At 54.2% G+C, this 6,508-nt stretch overlaps 1 protein-coding gene across 1 annotated transcript in view; it reads left to right on the plus strand.

Moving 5' to 3' along the window:
• The first annotated feature begins 1,436 nt into the window (after positions 1-1,436).
• The window catches only part of MYH9 (myosin heavy chain 9), an 89,071-nt gene continuing 83,999 nt past the window's right edge, over positions 1,437-6,508 (plus strand). Inside the window, exon 1 of the mRNA XM_060164558.1 lies at positions 1,437-1,616. The gene's annotated coding sequence lies outside the window, so the exon portion shown is untranslated. The remainder of the gene's footprint in view (positions 1,617-6,508) is intronic.

Genomic DNA, 6,508 nt, shown 5'->3' on the forward strand with positions numbered 1-6,508 from the left:
TGGCTCACGGGCCTAGCCGCTCGGCGGCATGTGGGATCTTCCCGGACCGAGGCGCGAACCCGTGTCTCCTGCATCGGCAGGCGGACTCCCAACCACTGCGCCACCAGGGAAGCCTTATATTTCTTCTCTTTTAATAGCCTGTTCCTTTTTGGGCTATTTTTATTTTGGAGTATTGGGGGTTTTTCTTATGGAAGCAGAAGAGCTCTTTACATATTGTTGATAATAATTCTTTGTCACAGAGTTGCAAAATCTTTTTTCCAGTTTTCTCTTGCCTTTAGATCATACTTTTTTTGAAGCTCATTTGGGAGAATAGTCATGATAGGAAGAACATTCCAAAAGGAAATAGTAATGAGAAATTTGCCCTCTTAGATATAAAATGTATTATAAAGCTACCATCCTTAAAGTATTGTGGAACTGGCACAGGAACACACAGAAAGGTCACTGGATACAACTCAGAAACAGATCCAAGAATATATGAGTTCGGTAGGTGATGGTGGTGTGTGGATAGCTGGCTATTACAAAAATTATATTCGATTTCTTTCCCACTCCAGAATTCAAATGAATTCCAGATGGATTAAAAATGTAAAAAAATCTTAAAAAAACAAAATTAATCCTCTTGTTGTGGGCAGTAACCAGGGGAAAAAAATGCGCTTTGCCTACCTAAAAAAACCCCCCAAAACATTTTGCAACAAATACCCTAAAGGAAGTGTGCGAGTTAACCACGTGGAGGTAAAGAGAGGCTCGGAAGGGCACTCCAGGCTCAGGGAACCCGTTCGTGCAAAGGTCTGGAGGCTGAAAGACGGCAGCATGCCCACTCCAAAGAGCGGGTCAGAAATCGAACTTAGGGAGCACAAAACGGATCCGGGGCTGAGTCCAGGTCCGCCCCCACAGGCCTTCTTAATTGTAAAATAGCACTTTTCCCATATATGGTACTTAATGTCTGTTCTGGTAGAATGACATGGGTCAGGGAAAACAGCTCGCGGGGCGGGGTGTCAGAAACCCGGACTTCCCCAGTCTGCTCCCGCCTGGCCTCGCCCTGGGTCAGGCAATGCGCCAAAATCCCGGCCGGGAGGCCGCTGAGAGTCTAATCCTCCTGATTGGACTCTCTCTGTGTCAATCCTCCTCCTGGAACATGGTTGTTTGTTGGGCCCGCCCTAGGGGGCGGGGCTCCCGCCTAGGAAGCGCGGGGGAAGGTGGAGAGGGTGGAGGTGGGGGCGAATGGGGAGAATGAATTCCCACCCCTCTGTTCCCATAGGCTCCGCCCGCTGCCTTCCCACAGGTCAATATGTCTGTCCATCATGACCAGAAGCGGGCTGGAGTGGGTGAGACAACTCGGGAGGCGGATTCATCCCGCCAGGCTCCGCCCCGCAGCCGGCGCCCCGCTCGGAATGGGCCCGCGCGGAGAGGGCGGGGCGGGAAGGAGGCGAGGAGCAGAGCAGGGTGCGGTGAGGCGCGCATATCACCGCGGTTCCTGAGCAGGGTACCGAAGGCTGAGCGAGGCTGACCTGCTGCAGCTCCCGCCTCAGGCGCTCGTCCCATCCCGTAGTCGCCCGAGCGCTCGAGAAAGACCTCTCGGGAGAAGCAGCGCTTGTTCCCCGGGGCAGATCCAGGTTCAGGTGAGCGAGCCCCACCGGCGGGTCCCGCCCCAAGCAGGCGGGCGGCTACGGGACGCGCGGTGTCTGGGGCAAGCGGGCCGACGTGTGGTTCTTGGCCTCCGCGCAGCCGGCGACCGGCGCGGGCGGGCGCGAAAGCTGCGGGGCCGGTCCGGGGCACCGCATCCTTCGCTCCGGGAGGGTCTCCGGGACCTCTGCGCGGACGCTCCGGGAAGGCGCCGTTGGAAGCGAGGCCTCGTGGAGCAGAGGAAGGCTTCGGGGCCGAGCGCTCCCCGGAAACCCTCCGTTCCACCCGCCCCCTCCCGCTGGCGCACTCCGCCAGCCGGGCACCCGGGAGCCTCAACCTCCCCCTGCTGTCGGGGCAGGCGCCCCGCCCTCGCCTCGCCCAGTGCCCAAGTTGGGCAAACTTTTTAACCCCTTCTGGGGAGCCTCTGTCCCTTGGACCCAGCCGCACGGGTGAGGGTAAGGTGGGAGGCTCGGGGCGGGGGTTCCTTTGGAAGTTGCCGGGCGTTTTCGAAACGGAGGTAACGGGTAGGCGGGGACCGTTTGGCAACTGTCAGGGCGTCTTCCTGAGTCAGAATCGGAGAATCCTGCTGCAGACATTGCGCTCTGCTGTTTCACCCCTCCGCTCCAGACTTCCTCATTCGGCCGGCTGCGATCGGCTGGGCGGAGGAGGGGAACCGGGAGAGGTGTGGGTGGGTGCATGGGAAGGGGTACCCGGCGGAGACCGCGGCTCGAGGCAGGAAAGACTCCCCTCCTCCCCCACAGATCCTCATCCGTTGACTTTTGACTTCTGCTCCCCGGGAGAGGAAGGCCCGCACCAATGTCCGCGGCCCGGCGCGCACCTGATTCCAGCGCACCTGCGGGCCGCCCCAGCAGGGCGGGGGCGGGGAGAGCTGGGCCCTGCTCCTCTAGGATCCGGCCTGGGCTATTGCATCGTTCCCGTTTGGGCCAGATCCGGGGTTTTCTACTTACCTCCCACCCCCACCCCGCCCCATTTGTCCCTGTGCAGGGTCCTCACCCCATGCTATCCTCGGGCCACGCCGAGGGCGGGACTGCATCCCCCCCATCGCATGCCTCCCGAGAACCCCGGTGTCTCAAACAGGCCAGGTACCCTCCTGGACCAGGTTGTCGGCTGTCTTGAGGCGGGGGCAGGGCGAGCGTCGGGGCTGATGTCTGCGGCCCCACCCAGCCGGTGTGGGGAGAAGGTTCCCGGGAAGTCCCAGGTCCTGGGGACGGGCGGTTCTCTCCGCTGGGCACCTGAGAGGCCCAGTCGCTTCTCGGTTCAGTGCACCCTTTCCTGGGTTTAACAGGATCGCAAAGTAACGAGTAACTGTCGAAGGGGAAGAGCCTTAGCGCCTTCCTGCAACACTGTGGCCATTTCTGACTATCTGAGCCTGTAACCTCACCGGGTGCTTTATTCCCTTTTTGGTAGGGAGGGAGGCTGCCTTAAGGCCTATTTAGACAGTCACTTGATTAATATTAGTCAATCTACGTACAAGGCTGCTAGGGGTGGGGGGAGGGTACACAGATGTGTAACTGAGCAAATATTTAACTGGCTTCTCTGTGCCAGGGACTCTGCCAGGTGGTAGGGGGGTGAGGTTGAGCAAGACCTGGCCCCTGCCCTGGGGCATCTAGGGGAGAGCTGAAACAAATCTGCAGATGACTCTAATGTGAGGCAGAGATGACAGAGACCCTAGAAGGGTGCTGTGAGTCATGGGGATTGGGAGAAGGGAGCCAGCCTATCCGTGGGGGAACCCAGAGGCCTCTGCCCAGGGGCAGTTGACAGTCCTCAGGGGGAAATAGTGGCCCAGTGACTGAAATACAAAAGCAGCCTGTGAGGAGTGTCCCAAGCAGGCCGCAGACAAAGGACTCGAGGAATTCTGAGAGGGGGCCACTACTGTCTGGGATGAGGAGGGAAGCCGCCCCCAGGAAGGAGGACGTTGCAGGTTTGGCAAACCAGGCAAGCATTCAGTGTCGGGAAAGTGAGGACTCATTTAGTGGATAATTGAGGGGTAATTAAAAACATCAAGAGATTGCTCCATGTAATTTGAGAGCCGCTGTGCCCCCAGATGGCTGCAGGGTGACACTGAAAAGCTCTACTCTTCACATTCAGCAAGTCCCGGCAGTGCCTGTGGGCAGATCCAGGTGCTGGGATTTGCAGGCTCTGTTTGGGGAAGGGCAGCCCAAGAGGTGCATTCTGTGGGGCTCCTAGTCTGAAGGGCATATGAGGGTAGAGGAAAGAGAGGGGCAGGGCTTTCTGGTTTTTATTTTTATTTATTTATTTTTTTGTGGTACGCGGGCCTCTCACCGTTGTGGCCTCTCCCGCAGCGGAGCACAGGCTCCGGACGCGCAGGCTCAGCGACCATGGCTCACGGGCCCAGCCGCTCCGCGGTATGTGGGATCTTCCCGGACCGGGGCACGAACCCGTTTCCCCTGCATCGGCAGGCGGACCCCCAACCACTGCGCCACCAGGGAAGCCCTATTTTTTATTTTTAAACTTTTTAACCTAAGGGGTTGTAGATGGGACAACTTCCCTCTTACAGGATGAAGGACGCATGTTAATCACAGCCTGCCTCTTGCCCGTTTTTGCTCCAGAAAAAAACAAAACAAGGATCTGTTGAGGGCTTTTTAAAGGGAGAAAAGCGCACTCAAAAATGCTGCATTGTTGTGTTGCCTGGTGGAGGGTATTGCTAGAAGCCAGGCTAGCTGTGCTTTCTTCACTTCCTCTTCCAGCTAATCCTTCCATAAAGTACTTAAGACAGCCTTTACCAGCTTGACATCTTTATTTCAAAAGGAGAGGAGGGCTTGGCTGTTGTTTTCCTGTGAGCCTGGCCCTACCCTTCTCTTGGAGGGGGAGAAAGAGAAACCCAAGGCAAAGGGAAAAAAGAAAAAAAAAAATCCGTGCCTTGACAGCTTCCTCCCAAGCATCATGTTCCAAAAATATTTAGAATAACAAAATCTGTGTGTCTTCTTAATTAAACAAACGTCCTAATTTGCTGAGCATAATACAGCATCTCTGCCCGCAGGGGCAGGAAGTGCATTTTCCCTTTGTGCAGCCTCAGAGAGTCACTGCCTCTCGGCTTTAACCCTTGGTGTGCTGAGCCCCTGGGCTTAAGCCCTCTGGTGACAATGGCGTGGAACCCCGGCTGCCCCCTGAGAAGCGGTGAGCCTGTGACTTATGGAATCCCGTTCTTGAGAGCTGGGAAGAGTGGGGTCGTGAGCTTTGGCACTAGGCAGAGTTCAGCTCCCGACGCTGCCACTTTATGACTGTAGGCAAGTCATGTCACCTCCCTGAGCCTCAGTGTCCTCATCTGTAATATGGGAATCATGGTGCTTCTCCTGCAGGGTTAGATGTAAGAACTAAAAGAAATAAAGGATATAAAGGGCCTGATATATAGTGACTATGTACGTTTTTAACTTAACTCCTGGGGTGTCCGGTGAGGAAACGGGAGGCGGGGTAGATGGATTTCCCGGCTTTTAGCGCAGTGCTGTTTGTACTTCTAAAAATGGTGCGCTTGTGTGTGTGCAGTGCTCATTGACCACAAAGCCCGAGTGGTGAAAACACAGGTGCTTCCGGGTCCCATCTGCTGATGCTTTTGGATGCTCTTGGTGATGAGCTTGTGCTCACTAGCCTTGTTGCAGGGCCCTGGCCCAGGCAGAAGGTACACAAACTCACTGCGATTTTAGTTCTCAAACACGGTTTCCGTGATCTAGGAGAGAGCCAAGGGGTTACATGCAAAGAGCACTGGACTTAGTGTCTGGAGGCCTGGCTTCTGGCTCTGGCTCCGGTTGGGGGAACATTTGATTTTGGTAGGAGGTGCTGTATCGCTCCGTAAAGGCATCATACCAGTTTATGTGTCCACCAATTATACCTGAAACATGCACTTTAATTTCTCCAAGCTTAATTTTAATTTCTCCAAGATGCCCCAGTTTCTTAGGCACTCTCATGCCCTGTTGGTGGGAGTCTAAGTTGTAACAACTCTCTTTTGAGGAGGTAGTTTGGCAATATCTGTCAAAGCATTGTCTTTCTGACTGATTTCTAGGAACTCACCCGGCAGATAAACTCAAACGTGCAAAAGGAAATGTCCGAGGACATTCTTTGCAGCATCGTCATAGAAAAAGACAGGAAACAAGCTAACTGTCCATTAAGAGGGTCAAATAAATCATGGCACAGCTGTACAGCGGGAATCCTTGCAGCCCTTGAAAAAATGAGGCTGACCTATAGGTACCGATAGGCCATACTCTTCAAGATACATTGTAAGTGGATAAAACTAGAAGCAAAGTAGGATACGTGTTGCTCCCTTTTGGGTGAAACAGGGTGTGTCGCCTGGGCTCTATGCACGGAAAGCTGCAGAAACCCGGGTAATAGTGGTTGTCTCTAGATAGGGCCCAGGAAGCCGGAGTCCGGGGTGAGCGTTACTTTTTTCACTCAATGCCTTTTCACATGCGTTGCCCTTAAATAGTCAAAAATTCAAAATTTTCTTAGTTTTATTATCTATACAAATAAGTGGTCGGCTGGCCAGTCTCAGAGGTCTCCGCTTTAAAATGCATTTTGCTCAGGATTCCAGATTGCACACTGAGTGCCTATTGTATGCAGGGAGGGAGGAAGGGTCTTAAAAATGGGCTGAATTGCTCTGTGGTTGGACCATTTTCGGGCCTGTTTTCTTCTCCATGATGTCATATTATCACCAGAGTAACCCCTTTAGACAAATGTCTACTCTGATCCACTCCCTCGTGTTCTGGAAGATGGTAGATGATTGCTTTTTCTCTGCAGTATGAGAAAAGGAAGCCTGCAAGATGTGTCTGGAAAGTATTTCAGGATGCCCCTTTGCCAGCTTTCCCACAATCCCCCTGGCTCCAAACGGTCCTCTTGTCCTTGCCTGGGGAGACCA

Source organism: Lagenorhynchus albirostris, chromosome 11 (assembly GCF_949774975.1).
Source record: "Lagenorhynchus albirostris chromosome 11, mLagAlb1.1, whole genome shotgun sequence".
Lineage (NCBI taxonomy): Eukaryota > Metazoa > Chordata > Mammalia > Artiodactyla > Delphinidae > Lagenorhynchus > Lagenorhynchus albirostris.